The sequence below is a fragment of the Hippopotamus amphibius genome, chromosome 3 (genome assembly GCF_030028045.1).
Source record: "Hippopotamus amphibius kiboko isolate mHipAmp2 chromosome 3, mHipAmp2.hap2, whole genome shotgun sequence".
Lineage (NCBI taxonomy): Eukaryota > Metazoa > Chordata > Mammalia > Artiodactyla > Hippopotamidae > Hippopotamus > Hippopotamus amphibius.
In genome coordinates, this window is record NC_080188.1 from 82009390 (window position 1) to 82027258 (window position 17869).

General features: G+C 39.8%; 1 protein-coding gene across 10 annotated transcripts in view; it reads left to right on the forward strand.

Moving 5' to 3' along the window:
* The window catches only part of FHIP1A (FHF complex subunit HOOK interacting protein 1A), a 256905-nt gene that overhangs the window by 127855 nt on the left and 111181 nt on the right, over positions 1–17869 (forward strand). For 2 of the 10 annotated variants that reach the window (XM_057726589.1, XM_057726600.1), the window contains exon 3: positions 8072–8127. The exons of 7 other annotated variants lie outside the window; for them this stretch is intronic. The gene's annotated coding sequence lies outside the window, so the exon portion shown is untranslated. Of the gene's footprint in view, positions 1–3336; positions 3918–8071; positions 8128–17869 lie in introns of those variants that run through there. One more of the 10 variants, XM_057726594.1, reaches the window with a different exon arrangement.

Here is a 17869-nt window from a genome sequence, read left to right on the forward strand (position 1 = left end):
CTAGGTGCGTGGGCTTCAGTAGTTGTAGCAAGAGGGCTCAGTAGTTGTGGCACACGGGCTTAGTTGCTCCAAGGCACGTGGGATCTTCCTGGACCAGGGATTGAACACCTGTCCCCTGCATTGACAGGTGGATTCTTAACCATTGCGCCACCAGAGGAGTCCCTCTGTTAATTCTTAATATTGGTTTGTGGAGAATCATTTAGAACTATAAAAGACTGAATACTGGAAAGTGTTGATTTAAATAACTGAAGCAGCCTTGGTATTGTTTTTGTTAGTTTGTCTAGCAAAAGTGATGTTCATTCTCTGAAGGCTTGCAACATTTTAAAGAATCTTTATTTTGTAAAAATCTTTTTCTCTAAGTGTCTGTAATAACCCTAGATAGATGATTTGTTGTAGTTGGCTGATGGTGGTGATGTTCGCTGCAGGTCCTCCTGAGACACAGACTCTGAGATGGAGGACTTTGTTGGGGTGTACTCTTTGAACCTACACCCATGGGGAGAGAAGGAGGCGGCGCTGGGCAGAGAGAGGTAGCAGAAGGAAGTGATGTCTCCATAAAGGCCTGGGCTGACCCTGCAGAGGGCTCTGGATCTGTCCTGATTTGGGAGCAAGGGAGTCACACCCTCTCTTAGTCCAGGCATGGATGTGGGCTGCCTTCAAGGGGAGGGTCTTGGCAAAGTGTCTGTCTTCAGCAGAGGACGATCCTTAGAGAGGGCTGACAGCCAGCGGCCCTCCTAGCAGCTAGGAAACACATCTCTCGGTCCTGGAGAGACTGGGTGGATGTCACAGCATCCAGCACAGTGCCCTTAACTCTTCAAATTCAGTAACAGGGTAGCGGAAGGTAAAGAGAAGCTCATCAGATAATCTGTGTGTGATGAATATGGTTTTAAGGTGGATGGGTAGTTGTACAAGATGTAATCTGTTTTCCCGTGTGTGTGTGTGTGTGTGTGTGTGTGTGTGTGTGTGTGTTTGTGAAGAAAGTTTGATACATAAGCCTGTAAAAATAGAACCACTTAAAAAAATATAATTTACCTAATTCATGGTGTGATTTAGTCTAGTATTAAATTCCAAATCTGGCTAAGTCACAGCTCCTTAAATTGCTCACAGAGGAATGTGCTTCGTATGATAATTACCTGAGGAAAAGGCTGGGACCATGCTGCATGGGGAAGATGAGCACAGCCTACAGAATAAAGCCAGGAGCCAAATTGCAGAGTCTAATCCATGGGAGTGGGGTGGGGGGATTTCAGGTAAGTATTAATGACTGCAATTTTCATTTGAAATATTGCATGGTTTTATATTTCATAAACAATTATGGAAAAACACATGCAGTTACATTTTCAGTTGCTAATTTAAATTGTATACAAAAAGTTGCTGTAGCTATCCAACCGAATTTATGAGCTATTCCTTGCAATATTGATCAGTATATACCATGTGAAAAGGAAAACACAAAAAATATTTGGAATCAGCTTTTTGGGTAATGCATCTTTCAATAGATGTTAACGTATCCCCTCTCCTAGAACTAAAGTGATGAATTGGGATATATTAAATGGCTCATGTTTAGTGGTTTTTTTTTTCTTTCTTTTTACTGGTAGGATAATCAGTTTTGTTAATCTTTCTAACATGCATTGGAATTACTAACCAGTTGGACTTCATTTGCATAGCTAGACCTTGTGTAAGCAGGGGAATGTCACAGCATCTCCAGTGACCGAAACCCCAAGTTTTCTAGACTCTTTGATGCATTGCAGTGGTAGCCATGACTAGCTGACCAGTGGTTTCAGCTTCTTCAAGCCATTATTTTGCCCAGTCCCAAACTTTTAACGTCCCTCAAAGTTGGGTTTGTGATAGGTCCAAGTTCCATGACACTGTCCTGTGGAACTTATGATCAAACAAATAAGCAAATGGAGATATTTCATTAGGGGCTGGAATGCAGGGACTCGCATCATGTTTTTATCCACACCACGTTTCTCGTTTGCGTGGGTTTCTTGCCTTCCTTCTGTCCTCTCAGATATGTTCCTGCACTATCACGGTGTCAGCGAAGGAGCCCCCTTCCTGAAGCCCTTCCTCATTTGCTCTCCGGGCCAGGCTGCAGGGGGAGCCCTGTCCCCGCCGCTCCAGGCTTCCCAGCCCTCTGGGCCTCCTGACTCTGCCTTTTGTTCATGTCACCACTCACTTTTCTCTGCGCTTCCCTTTCTTCACATGTAAAATGAGTAGGACGGATTAACCTCATTGGGTGGTCCTGAGAGTTAAACGGTTTAATGTGGTACCCAGCACAGAGTAAATGCCCAGTAGATGGCATCCCTTCCCACTGGTGGCTGCTACCGTTACTTGCTGAGACACACACCACCCCATCGTGGGCTGCTTGTTCCCCGAGGCCTGGGGCTGGATCTTATTCCCATGGTCTACATGGCACATCTTGGGCAGTGGATAAATGCTTCTTGAATCCCCTGTGAATAACATCAGGTGCCATCCCTACCCTCAGGGAGACCAGAGTCTGGTTCTGAAACAACTGCAACACAAGGCAGAAACTGTATCACTATAGGGAGATATAATTAAGAGGTTTAGAGCAGAAAGATATGAATAGGACAGGTTTAAGGAGGTGCTTAGTAGGTGTTCAGCATAATGTGTTGTTTTTTTTTTTTTTTTTGGTTGTGCAGGTCTTAGTTGCAGCACCTGGGCTCCTTAGTTGAAGCTCGCATGTGGGATCTAGTTCCCTGACCGAGGATTGAACCCGGGCCTCCTGCATTGGGAGTGCAGAGCCTTATCCACTGCACCACCAGGGAAGTCCCCCAGCATGTTTTTGATCCTGGCAACCAAAGGTTTTGGAATGCTGAAAGTTTTTGCTGGGTTATACTGGACATGTTCTATTTCTGTTCTGAATTCTACCCCTCAATTTTTTTTTAAAATTTTATTTATTTATTTTTTGGGGGGTAAACCAAGTTCAATCATCTGTTTTTATACACATATTCCCCTATTCCCTCCCTCCCTCGACTCCCCCCCACCCTCCCTCGAGTCCCCCCCCACCCTCCCCGTCCCAGTCCTCTAAGGCATCTTCCATCCTCGAGTTGAACTCCCTTTGTTATACAACAACTTCCCACTGGCTATCTGTTTTACAGTTGGTAGTATGTATATGTCTGTGCTACTCTCTCGCTTCGTCTCAGCTTCCCCTTCACCCCCGCCCCCTCCCAACTACCCCTCAATTTTTAATGACAACTTGTTCTTTGAACTGTACATGTAACAGGGATGGACAGAATGCTCTCTTTTAGTCCAAGCAGGTGGAATTAGATTTGAGGGCATCTGTTCAATGCATCCAGATCTTTTTGACACGTTTGCAACCATTTACTATCTATGATCATTTACACTGGGTGTGCTGTTATTCTGAGCATATGCTAATTTCATATGCTTGGTTGAAGATAGTGTGTAGATAATTTGAACATTTTTGCTTTTAAAAATCTTTTATTATGTAGTGATTCTATTTAATGGCTTTGAAAAAATTCTTTCTCCAGAGAGAGAGCCAAACGAGATTTAATTATTTTTGATCACACTTTTGGAGGGCTGGCATGTTCTATGTTGCGTTTCCCCCACCTCAGTGGTATCAGCTAGATTTAGGAGAAAAGTCACTGGGGGCTCTGTGCAGACAGTTAACTTGTTTGATTTCCCCAGAGGCACTGGTTCTTTGATCTTCTACTAGTGTAGCTCCTCTGATCTTTTATTCTGTGAGGTGTTTGTGTCTCTGTATGATGGATGTTTCACTGACCCAGTAAATGGAAGAAAATTTTCTCCAGCCTTTAAATGTATTGCTTTCCTTGTTCTTTCAAAAAACACACTTTTGTTAGGGAAGAACGTTTTGGAGACGTTTGGCATCAAATCAACAGAATTGTGGCCTTTAATGGAACCTGAAGCACTGATAGGTGGTTTGATGGGTGAGAATCCATTTTTGTTTCTTTCTCCTTGACTATACTTCTGTCACACAAGAAGGAAAAAACCCCTCTCCTCTTATTTCTTTGAAACAAGAGTATCTGATTTCATTGAATTTTGTACTTTGGTTCATATTGTCACTTTCCTTTTTCCCTTGAAGGAGAGGAAAAGCTCTGGACTGTGTACAAGAGTGAATTAAATTATGAGGAAAATAGTCTGGAGTTAAACAAGATGAGCTGAGCTTTTGGAACTGAATCTAAGTATTGCCATGATGTCGTGGGCAGTCTAACCATGACTCACAAACGTATTAGTCACTTTAATACACTGTTGATTTGACTAATTACCCTGAAGGCTGGCTGGCAGACTGAATTGCTCAAGTCAGCTAGTAATTTCGATCAAATCAAGTAATCATAGTTTTGTGCAGACAACAAATATAGAATACTGATTATGTTAGACCAAAGAAGATGTTATTGGGATACAATCATATAAAATATTAAATTCTAGCATTAGCGCAGTCCTTTACCTTTTTCTTACTTTAGGGCTTAAGAACACACGATAGATAAAGGATGTGGCAACTTTTTAGAGAGACTTATTTTATTCTCTCAATAATCAATATATGAACATGTGAAAGATTCTTTGTTGCTGAGGTAAATACATACATTTTAAATGTACTTTAATAGTAATTAACATATTTTTATAAGCCCTCAGAACTAAATGTGGTCAGATGTAAAGCTCAAAGTTCTCACAGAAAGATTTCTCACAGAAAGAACCTAGACATGGACAATTCCTATGGCAGAGCCAGAAGTTAGTGCTGCTAATTTCCCTATCAGTTTATTAGAAAGATACTAATATTAGCATGACCAGGTCTACCTGAAGCCCAGATACTTATATTTGTTTGGTTCCCATTCGATCATCATCCTTTCCCTCACTTTTGAGGAATCTTTCTCCAGAGTATGATGCTTATTACTGAATTGCTGATTGGCAATGTTTGTATGCTATATTTGTGGATGTAAATTTAAAATATTTTAGAAACAGAGACATGTTTACTTAATGGAAAGAAAATCTGTCTTTAATTTTCCTTGAGCTGTCTCCTGGATGCTTTACCTATGTTAGATTCCTTTTCTCTGAAAGCAGGGAATATAATTTACTTGGAGCTTAGGGCAGATTTGCTATATAATTAATGACTGTGAAGCCCCTCAAGAGTAGTTATTCTGAAGAAAGCTCCAGTGTTGTGTGGGAACTTGATCCACTGTATATATCCTTGACCAAAAAAAAAAAAAAAAAAAAAAATCAGGGAGAGAAAGAGAGGACAGTAATTTAAAAGGTTCAGATACTTTTGAGTTTATTCTTGGGGAATGGTGGCTGTGTGTACCTGCTGGTTCCTTGCTTGGTCCCGGTGTCTGCCGGCCTCTCATGGTGTGAGTATCACACTGTGTTGAAAGTAATTCTTGCGACTGAAGACGCACATTATTGTTTGTACAACCTGACCCCAAATGCCTGCCTTCTTTGTTGGATACTCAGCTCTTTCTCCAGCTTAATGAGGAAAATTATTGTCAATTTCCAACAAGTGCCTTGCTACGGGGTGTTCAGGAGTAATTTTGAGTATTTGCATGTCTTGCTTTATATCCTGAAATAGACCCTAATCTCCAGGTAAGTTCTATTCCAGTAATATAGAGTCAGATTATCAATTTTTGGTGATCCTGCAGGGCATAGAATGGGAGTGAATCGTTATGCATATATGTTAATATTATTGAGAACCTTGCAGACCAAGGGGCTTGTGGAACTCTAGGGTTCCTCTGACTACATTTGGAGTATTATTGAACATTATTCTTGTGAAAAAAGGAACTGGCCAAATTCCTCTTTTGCTTCCATGCTGTCTTCACAACTTCTTTGATTTTAAGTGGTTAATCAGCTCTAACCTGCAGGATGCTTTTCAGGGGAAAGTAGGAACCCTTGTCTACTCTTCTTGCTCATAGTTTTCTACTGGAAGCACCAACTCTCAGGAGAAATAGTGCCAAATGCAAAATTTATCTGTAGGAAGACTCAATTTAAAACACTGTCTTTGATTTTTCTTCTCTTGATTTTGCTTTCTTTCTTTCCCCTCTGTACAAAAGACGAGGATATCCACATGTTAACTGAGCAGAGAAGAGTTTTAATTAAAGAAGTATAGATAGCCTGAAACCAATCAAGTCTGTGCCAGTCCCTCTAGAGGCAAGTATAGATAAATTGGAGCAGAGTATGGGACAGTTGCGATCTACCCAGTTGCTTCTGGAGGCTTATAGATAAATTAATGCCTTCCTCCCCATGAGAACAGCCGCTCTGCAAGTCTGCTTAGGGGGCTGGCAGCTATCCAGTCAATAAGCCACCCTTGTTGCTGCAGAGGAACTGCTTAATATAAGTTGTTGCAGTTTTTCCTTTTATTTCGTGGAAAGGCATCCCAATAAGCCACAATGCTGGACCCCCAAGCAGACATCAGAGCCTTCGTTACCCTTTCTTAATTGCAGAGGACACGTGGCTTTTCTATTGTGGAGTCTCTGAAAAGGTAGCGACCAATGATTAGTATTTACATCTGTGTGCAAAGCTAGATGTACATGTGTATGTGTGTGTGTGTGTGTGTGTGTGTGTGTGTGTGTGTGTGTGTGTACAGACACGTGTGCTTCTCTGTCTGTGAGAGGGAGAGAGAAAACATACCTGTCACTGAGGTTAAAGCAGTGCTTCATTCAGGGGTGACCAGTCTTACAACGTTCTATTTCAGCATTCCACAGAATGATGTTTGTGGCAAAATGAGGCCTCAGGACAGTGAGATCTGCTGTTAATGAGTACAATGTTTTAAAAAATATTTATTTATTTATTTATTAGCTGCATTGGGTCTTTGCTGCTGTCCGTTTCTCTAGTTGCAGTGAGCGGGGGCTACTCTTTGTTGTGGTGTGCGGGCTTCTCATTGCTGTGGCTTCTCTTGTTGCAGAGCATGGGCCCTAGGCACACGGGCTTCAGTAGTTGTGGTACATGGGCTCAATAGCTGTGGCTCGTGGGCTCTAGAGTGCAGGCTCAGTAGTTGTGGCACACGGGCTTAGTTGCTCCGTGGCATGCGGGGGTCTTCCCGGACCAGGAATCGAACCCGTGTCCCCTGCATTGACAGGTGGATTCTTAACCTCTGCGCCACCAGGGAAGCCCGAGTACAATATTTTTAAAAGAGAACGTTTAAGAAACTTATTTACAGGTGCATAACAATCTTTGGTTTTCAGGGCAAATGATGGTTTGAAAGGCTTTGTACAAGTAGAAAAAAATCCTATAAAAAAGCCAAATAATTAAAAAAAGCTGTAGTGAATAATGGTGATGCTGCTCAAGTATAAGTACAACAGATTGCAGTGCTGGGAAGTTTCTTGGATATGAGAAATCTTCCCAGTGAGCTATATTTACTTTGACTGATTTTGTTTTTTCTTAAAAAGAGGTTCTTAAAAATTATTGAGAACCTTGCAGCCCTCTGGAAAGGGGCTTATGGAACCCTAGGGTTCCTCTGATGACATTTGGACTATTATTGCACAATAATAATTAAAAGAAGTATTTTTTTTACAACGTGGTCCTTAAAAATAAAAGTACCACTCTTCTGAATTCTTTGTCCTCCCCTCATATGTCATTTTCATCCATATTTATTCCACTGGAAGTTAACAATTTAGATGTTACAAATTGAGTTGGTTTCCCTTTGTTTGTTTTCTGTTTAATACTTTTCAGACATTTTGTGGTCATTGTAATTGATTCAGATAGCATATTACATTAAGGTACTCTTTTATCCCTACTTATACCCAACAGGTTGTATAAATCATTGTGCAAGGTTTTTCCTTTTCCAGAGAGACAGAGACTTCAAGTCCACTGTAATTGCTACACTAAAGTTGTACTTAGGTACTTTCCTTTTATTTTGGGTGTTCTTTTGTTTTCATTTTGTTAATTAAAAAATGTTTTCACTAAGTAGTACATAATCATGACGCCAAATTCAAAAAGTGAAGAAGAGTACACAGTGAAAAGCAAGTCTCCCTGTCCTCAGACACCCAGTACCCCTCTGCTGAGGCAACCACCTCAGAGTCCTTGTGTATCTTCACAGAGATGGGCTATGCATTTACAAGCATATAGAGTAACGTGCCTTTTTTTTTTCCTTACACAGATGGTGGCATAATAGACTTGCGGTTCTGTACATATCCTGGCAGCCTTTCCATATCAGTACGTTCAGAGTTGCAACCTTTTTTAAAAAAAAATTAAAATAATTTTTTAATTGATGTATACTTGATGTACATACAATATTATATATGTTACAGGCATACAATATAGTGATTCAGTTTTACAATGTTGTGTTCCGTTTATAGTCATTATAAAATATTGACTGCATTCCCCATGTTGTACAATAGATCCTTGTAGCTTATTTTATACATAGTAGTTTGTGTCTCTGAATCCCCTACCCCTATATTGCTCCCTCCCTCTCCCCACTAGCAACCACTAGTTTGTTCTCTACATCTGTGAGTCTGCTTCTTTTTTTTGTTATATTCACTAGTTTGTTGTATTTTTTTAGATTTCATGTATAAGTGATAACAAGTATTAGTCTCTCCCTATCTGACTTATTTCAGTCAGCATAATACCCTCCAGTTCCACCCATGTTGTTGCAAATGGCAAAATTTCTTTCTTTTTAATGACTGAGTAGTATTCCATTGTGTATATGTACCACATCTTTATCCATTCACCCGCTGATGGACACTTACGTTGCTTCCACACTTTGGCAGTTTTTTTGATATTGAGTTGTATGAGCTGTTTGTGTATTTTGGGTATTAACCCCTTACTGGTCATATCATTTGCAAATCTTTTCTCTCCTTCAGTAGGTTGTCTTTTCATTTCATTGCTGATTTTCTTTGCTGTGCAAAAGCTTTTAAACTTAATTGGGTTCCATTTGTTTATTTTTGCTTTTATTTCCTTTGCTTTAGAAGGCAGATCCAAAAATATATTGCTGTGATTTATGTCAAATAATGCTCTGCTTATGTTTTCCGTTAGGAGTTTTATGGTTTATGGTCTTACATTTAGGTCTATAATCCACTTTGAGTTTATTTTTGTATATGGTGTTAGAGAATGTTCTAATTTTATTCTTTTACATGTAGCTGTCCAGTTTTTCCAGCACCACTTATTGAAGAGACTATAGTCTTGCCTCCTTTGTCATAGACTAATTAACCATAAGTGCATGGGTTTATTTCTGGGCTTTCTATCCTGTTCCATTAATCTATGTGTCTATTTTTGTGCCAGTACACATACTATTTTGATTACTGTAGTTTTGTAGTATAGTCTGAAGTCAGAGAGTGTGATTCCTCCAGCTGTATTCTTCTTTCTCAAGATTGTTTTGGCTATTTGGGGTCTTTTGTGTTTCCACAAAAATTTTGAAATTATTTGTTCTAGTTCTGTGAAAAATGCCGCTGGTATTTTGATAGGAATTGTGTTGAATCTGTAGATTTCCTTAAGTACTTTGGTCATTTTAACAATATTAATTCTTCCAATCCAAGAACATGGTATATCTTTCCATCTATTAGTGTTGTCTTCAGTTTCTTTCATCAGTGTCTTATAGCTTACTGAGTACAGGTCTTATAACTCCTTGGGTAGGTTTATTCCTAGGTATGTTATTCTTTTTGATGTGATGGTAAATGGGATTGTTTCCTTAATTTTTCTCTTTCTGATATTTCATTGTTATTGTATATAAATGCAATAGATTTCTGTATATTAATTCAATAGATTTCTGTATATTAATTTTGTATTCTGCAACTTTACTAAATTGATGAGCTCTAATAGTTTTCTGGTGGCATCTTTAGGATTTTCTGTGTATAGTATCATGTTATATGCAAACAGTGACAGTCATTTGCATATAACATGTTTCCTTTCCAATTTGGATTCCTTTTATTTCTTTTTCTTCTCTAATTGCTGTTGCTAGGACTTCCAAAACTATGTTGAGTAAAAGTGGTGAGATTGGGCATCCCTGTCTTATTCCTGATCTTAGAGGAAATGCTTTTAGCTTTTTACAGTTGAGTATGATGTTACCTGTGGGTTTGTCATATGTGGCCTTCATTATGTTGAGGAATGTTCCCTCTCTGCCCACTTTCTGGAGAGTTTTTATCATAAATGGATTTTAAATTTTGTCAAAAGTTTTTTCTGCGTCTATTGGGATGATCATATAGTTTTTATTCTTCAGTTTGTTAATGTGGTGTATCACATTGATTACTTTGCAGATATTGAAAAATCCCTGCATTCCTGGGTAAATCCCACTTGATCATGGTGTACGATCCTTTTAATGTATTGTTGGATTCTGTTTGCTAATATTTTGCTGAGGATTTTTGCATCTGTGTTTATCAATGATATTGACCTGTAATTTTTTTCATGTGTGGGATATTTTTGTCTGGTTTTGGTATTGGGGTGATACCTCATAGAATGAGTTTGGAGATGTTCCTTCCTCTGCAATATTTTGGGATAGATTTCTCTAAATGTTTGGTAGAGCTCACCTGTGAAGCCATCTGGTCCTGGACTTTTGCTTGGTGGGAGTTTTTAAATTACTGCTTCGATTTCATTACTGGAAGTTAGTCTGTTCATATTTTTCTTTCTTTCTGGTTCAATCTCAGGAGGTTGTACCTTTCTAAGAATTGCTCATTTCTTCTAGGTTGTCCATTTCATTGGTGTATAGTTGCTTGTAGTAGTTTCTTATGGATCCTTTGTATTTCTGCGGTGTTGGTTGTAACTTTGCCTTTTTCATTTCTGATTTTATTCACTTGGGACCTCTTGCTTTTTTTCCTTGATGAGTCTGGATAAAGGTTTATCAACTGTGTTTATCTTTTCAGAGAGCCAGCTTTTAGTTTCATTGATCTTTTTTTTTTTTTTAAGTCCCTATTTCATTTATTTCTGCTCTGATCTTTATGCTTTCTTTCCTTCTACTAACTTTGGATTTTTTGTTCTTTTTTTTATCATGTCCCATTAGGTATAAGGTTAGGTTGTTTGAGATTTTTCTTGTTTCTTGAGGTAAGCTTGTATCACTGTAAACTTCCCTCTTAGAACTGCTTTTGCTGCATCCCAAAGGTTTTGGATTGTTGCGTTTTCATTTTAGTTTGCCTCTAGGTTTTTTTTTGATTTCTTCTTTGATTTATTCAGTGATCTATTGGTTGTTTAGTAGCATGTTGTTTAGCTTCCACATGTTTGTGTTTTTTGAAGTATTTTTCTTGTAGTTGATTTCTAGTCTCATAGTGTTGTGGTTGGAAAAGATGTTTGAATGATTGAACTTGGTGTACCCCCCCCCCCAAATAATAAATAAATAAATAAAATTAAAAAAAAAAAGAAAAGATGTTTGATATGATTTCAGTTTTCTTAAATTTATTGATACTTGTTTGTGCCTAAAATGTGATGTATCCTGGAGAGTTTTTCATGTGCACTTGAAAAGAATGTGTATTCTGCTGATTTCAGATGGAATACTCTCTCTCTCTATATATATATATCAATTAATATGTCATTTAAGGCCAGTGTTTCCTTATTGATTTTCTGTCTGGGTGACCTGTTCATTGATGTAAGTGGGATGTTAAAGTCCCCTACTATTAATGTGTTACTGTCGATTTCTCCTTTTATGTCTGTTAATATTTGCCTTATATATTGAGGCTAGTTTCATATACATTTAGCATTTTTATATCTTCTTCTTGGGTTGATCCCTTGAATATTATCTAGTGCCTTTCTTTGTCTGTTAGTACAGCCTTTATTTTAAAGTCTGTTTTGTCTGATATAAGTACTGCTACTCTGGCTTTCTTTTGATTTCCACTTGTATGGAATATCTTTTTCTATCCTCTCACTTTCAGTCTGTGTGTGTCTTTAGAGGTAAGTGAGTCTCTTGTAGGCAGCATATATATAGATTTTTAAAAAATCCATTCAGTTTCTCGCTTTTGATTGGAGCATTTAGTCCATTTATATTTACATTTATGGTAATTATTGGTATGTATGTTCTTATTGCCGTTTTGTTAATTGTTTTGGTGTTGTTTTGTATATTTTTCCCCCTTTCTTCTTCTTTTGTTCTCTTATGATTTGATGACTGCCTTTTGTGTTATGCTGGATTCCTTTTTCTTTTTGTGCATATATCTATTACAGATTTTTGGTTTGTTACCATGTGGTTTTTATGTGGAAATCTCTATATATACATGATTGTTTTAAATTTCAGTTAAATTGGAATCTTAATTTCAAATGCATTTAAAAAACCTTGCATTTGTATTCTCCTTCCCTCAGGATTACTATTTTCAATTCATGTTTTACATCTAATTGTTTTGGGTATCTCTTAACTGCTTATTGTGGAGATGGATTGTTTTACTACTTTTGCCCCTTAACCTTTCTGCTACCTTTTAATGTGGATGATTTCCTGCCTTTACTGTATGTTTGCCTTTACCAGTGAGGTTTTTCATTTCAGAATTTTCTCATTTCTAGTTGTAGCCTTTTCTTTTTTGTCTAGAGAAGTTCCTTTAACATTTATTGTAAAGCTGGTTTGATGGTGCTGAACTCTTTTAGCTTTTGCTTGTCTGTAAAGCTTTTGATTTCTCCATCAAATCTGAATGAGAACCTTGCTGGGTAGAGTATTCTTGGTTGTAGATTTTTCCCTTTCATCCCTTCAAATAGATTGTGCCATCCCTTCTGTCCTGCAGAGTTTTTGCTGAAAAGTCAGCCGTAGCCTTATGAGAGTTCCCTTGTATGTTATCTGTTGCTTTTTCTTTTCTGCTTTTACTATTCTCTCTTTATCTTTCCCTCATTTTAATTACTATGTGTTTTGATGTGTTCCTCTTTGGGTTAATCCTGTATGAAACTCTCTGTGCTTCCTGGACTTGGGTAACTATTTCATTTCAAGTGTTATGGAAATATGCCAGTGCCTTCAAATATACTCTTAACCCTTTTCTCTCTTCTCCTTCTGTGACCCCTATAATGTGAATATTATTGCACTTGATGTTGTCCCAGAGGTCTCTTAAGCTGTCCTCATTTCTTTCCATTTTTTTTCTTTTTTTTTCTGTTCAGCAGTAGTGATTTCCACTACTCTGTCTTCCAGCTCACTGATCAGTTCCTCTGTATCATTTTGTCTGCTGTTGAATCCTTCTAGTGTATTTTTCATTTCAGTTACTGTATTTTTTGTCTCTGTTTGGTTAGTCTTTATATTTTCGAACTCTTTGTTATAAACTTCTGACTGCTCACTCTGCATCCATTTTTCTCCCGAGTTGTTTGACCATCTTTATGATCATTACGCTGAACTCTTTCTTGGGAAGGTTGCCTATTTTGAGTTTACTTAGTTCTTCTTCTGGGGTTTTATCTTGTTTCTTCATCTGGAACATATTTCTCTGCCTCCTCATTTTGCCTAAGTTACTATTTGTATTTTTATGTATGTGGTGGGTTAGTTACATTTCTTGACTTTGGAGAAGTGGCCCTCTGTCGGAGACGCCCTGTGCATCACAGCAGCGCATGCCCCTCTTATCACCCAAGCTATGTGCTCTAGGGGTTATGAGGGTGGCATGGGTTCTTCTCTTGCAGTGGTTGGACTATGTGGGTACTCTGGCAGGCTTGCTTGGACCCTGGCCCAGTTGGTTACCAGGCCCTGCCTTTTGTGGAGGCTGCTGGCTGCTAGTTGGTTAAGAGGTGGCTGGCTACAGAACCTCAGGGTGCCCCAGGGCTAGAGCTGGCTCACCGGTGGGTGGAGTCAGGGTCCAAAAGACTTCAGGGCTGTTTCCTGCCCACTGGTGGGTGAAGCTAGGTCCTGGGTTAGTGCAGGACTACTGGCAGGCAGGTAGTCCTGCCTAGAGTCCCAGAACTGGTGTCAGGTTTCTATTCCTGATACGGGTGTAGGGTCCAGGGTTTTGTGAAGCTTTTGTTGGCCTGCTAGTGGGCAGGGCCAGGGCCCAGATGGTCCCAGCATGGGTCTAGCCTGCTGTGGGCTGGCTGGGTCTGCAGGCTGCAAGATCGTGGTTTTCTTGTGTCTGGTGTCTGCCCCCTGGTGGGTGGAATTGGGTCTAGGCCCTCTAGTGGGCAAGGCTGTTTCAAGAGGCATATCTAGAGGTGGCTGTGGTCTCAGGAAGTCTTTAAACAGCCTGTCTGCTGATGGGTGGGGTTGTGTCTCCACCCAGTTTGTTGCTTGGCTTGAGGCCTCCCAGCACTCCTGCCTACAGGCTGTTGAGTGGGGCCAGGTCTTGGTGCTAATGAGCTAGAGGGAGGACACCATAATGATGCCTGCCAACACCAGTGTCCACGTGGTGGAAGGGGCTCCCAAGAATGGCTGCCACCAGTGTCTATGTCTGCAGGGTAAGCTGCAGCTGCCCCTTGCCACTCTTGGGAGACCTTCTAAGACCAGCAGGTAGGTCTAACTCAGCCTCTTATCAAATTACTGCTTTTACGCTGGGTCCCAGCGCGTTTGAGATTTTGTGTACTCCCTTTACGAGTGAAGTGTCTCTTTTCCCTAGTTCTTTAGGACTTCCGAAATTAAGCCCTGCTGGCCTTCAAAGCTGAATGTTCTGGGGCTCATATTCCTGGTGCAGGATTCCTGGGCAGGGGAGCCCAATGTGGGGCTTGTATCTCTCACTCCTGTGGGAGAACTTCTGTAATATAGTTATTCTCCAGTTTGTGGGTTGCCCACTTTGAGGTATTGATTATGTCGTGAGTCTGCCCCTCCTACCCATCTCATGGTGGTTCCTTCTTTACGTCTTTAATTGTAAAAGATCTTTTCTGGTAGGTTTTGGTCTTTTTCATCAATGGTTGTTCTGCAAATAGTTATGATTTTGGTGTGCTTGTGGGAGGAGGTGAGCTCAGGGTCTTTCTACTCTGCCATCTTGGCCGATCTGCTGCATCCTTTTTAAAATTGTGACATAGTATTTTTTTTATATAAATTTATTTATTTATTTTTATTTATTGGCTGCATTGGGTTTTCATTGCTGCACGCAGGCTGAGGAGAGTGGGGGCTACTCTTTGTTGCGGTGCACGGGCTTCTCATTGTGGTGGTTTATCTTGTTGCAGAGCACAGGCTTTAGGTTCATGGGCTTCAGTAGTTGTGGCACATGGGCTCATTAGTTGTGGCTCGTGGGCTCTAGCGTGCAGGCTTAGTAGTTGTGACACACGGACTTAATTGCTCTGCGGCATGTGGGGTCTTCCTGGATCAGGGATTGAACCCGTGTCCCTTGCATTGGCAGGCGGATTCTTAACCACTGTGCTACCAGGGAAGCCCCATGACATAGTATGTCATTATATAGAAGTGCATATTTGTATAATCAGACCATTGCCGATGGATATTTGGGATCTTTCCAATCGTTTACTATCTAAACAGTGCTACAAAGGATATCTCTGTAGTTAGAGAGGTGCTAGTGGTTAAGAGAAGGTACCTGGGTCAGACCCCAGGATATCTGTGTGACCTATCAGATCAGCTCCTTTACCTCTCTGTGCCTCAGTTTTCTGATCTGTACAAGAGGGAAATATAGTTCATGGGATTGCTGAGAAGATTCAATGAGTTAATGGTGTAATAATGTCTTCAGAATAGTACCTGGCATGGAGAAGTGCTCAAAAGCGTCAACTCTTTGCTGTTATTCAGTATGTCATTTGTAAGGTCAGAGTATATTTATAGGACAAATTGTTGCCAAATTGCTCTTTGTAGGTAGAACACCAGTTTATGTTCTCACCTGAGGTATATGAGATGGACCATTGTTACTTCTCCTGTCACCTCTTGAAATGTGTAAATCCGGACATTGATGATATATGACTGAGGCCCATGTAGTTGTTACCGAGGAAGGAGAGATTTCAAGTTAAAATTTTCTTCCCCCTGAAATTTTTCAGTTATTCTAGACCCTGTTTTTTATTGTATTTTTATCAATATGACATCTTGACGATAAGCTGATCATAGCAGTAGTATATCTGTGAGTGGTAAACTACTTTAAACCAGTAGGTTTTTATTGTGAATTTCTAGAATCTTTTGCCTACTCTTGGATGAGAAAATATTGTCTTTCAAGTCTTGGTACAGCAGTGGTACCATTTGTTAGATGATTATATTTACATGTCGGGGGTCTTCCATTATTTTTATGTTCATAAAAAGTAAAGAAATGTGGAATTAGAACTTTGTGGCCTTAAGTTACCACACAAGTGCTAATATTATTCCACCTACCTGAAGTCAAGACACCTGTAGTGGATATTTCAAGTACCAGTGATTTACTCCACTTCTGTCATGTTTGTAGTGTACAAAAGGCACCCAAACTCTTTGTGGCCCATTTCGTAGACTGGTGAAGAGAGGTGCTTTGTCCTAGTCGGCTTAGGACCACGCTCTTTAAGCCTGTTGCTAACATTACAATAAATGCTAGTCCCTTTGTACCTCTGACGCCACACCTTGCAGTTTTGAGTCGGAGTGAAAGTATCTAACCAGCCATGAAATTTGTTAGGCACTGAGGCCTGCCCTCATTATTACTCAAGATTATGGTTACTCATAGGCTGGAACAACCCCAAGCTGCTGAAATGGAACTTTCTGTGTCACTGAAGTCACAAAAGTTCCATGACTCTCTCTTCAGTAATACTCAGAGAATTTGAACTGGTTATTAGCCTATGTTTTGGGACTCTTCATGATTTTACCATGAATACATCTTTAAAGTGGCTTTTAAATGTTTTTGAAGGGGGGTAATTCATAGACCCTTTTTAGAATTGGCTGAAAACTGTAGCCACCTCTGTCCAGGAAAATATGCCCACAATTTGTGAGATTCATGGATATATATGGAGTTTTATTGTTACTACACTCATTGCACTTTGTATGTCTTAAACCACGTGTGGATGAAGGACATTTTCAAAAAGGAGACTTTTCATGTTGCTATTCCAAAAGATGATCATCACATCATCTTAATTACACTGAAAGTTGCATATTTGAAATTTTTTACATAAAGGCAGTTGAAAGACTGCTGGTAGTGAACTAATTCATCTTATTTTTTGTCTGCGTCGGTTCTTAGTTGTAGCACACAGGATCTTTTGTTGCGGTGAATGGGCTCTTTGCTGCGGCACATGGGCTTCTCTCTAGTTGTGGCGGGTGGTTTTTCTCTTCTGTAGTTGAGATGTGCGGGCTCCAGGATGCATGAGGCATGTGGCATGTGGGCTCTGTAGTTGGTGGTGCGCAGCCTTAGTTGCTCTGCGGCATGTGGGATCTTACTTCCCTGACCAGGTATTGAACCCGCATCCCCTGCGTTGCAGGATGGATTCTTTACCACTGGACCACCAGGGAAGTCCCTAGGGAACTAATTCGGATTGATAGAGCTGCAAAGACAAATGCTAGACTAGACAGCATAACTTCCCAAAGGCACCTACTTTTCCAGGGAAAGTGATCAAGACATGTTGGTCAAAAACTTACTTTTTTTCCAGGAACATTTCTTGAGAAGAACTTCATTAGTATGAGAGAGTTCTTCTTAGAGAGAGATTCACAGCATGTGTTTCAAACCACTGCTTTAAAATACTGTCCCATAGAATTTGTCAGATAAATTTATCTCTGGATTTACCTTAGCTAAATTTTAGGGTTTTGTGGCAGATATTGTAACTGAGTTGTGCCTTAATGGCTTTCAACAAAATAGTGATGCGACAGGATGGTGCATACCAGCAAGATTATAGTGATTAATTGGGTTGTTGGGGAGACTTTGCCCAAGAATGGTCTGGTTTTCACACACTGACAAATCACTCCACGTGTATAAGAGACTTTCCTGTTCAGTCACCAATGAGCTGATGTCTCAGCACTTACTATCATTTTCAAAAGCTATAATTTTTACTTTCCAAATCCTTGCCACTAAGGGTTTAATTTCTTAAGCAGCCCTAAAAATTAAGTCCCATAACAGATTTTGGGTATGTTTTGAATATTAGTTTTAATTTTTCTTCTCCATTTATTCTGCTTATCAGTCACTTGCATGGCACTTGGGTATGACCTAGTTGGCAG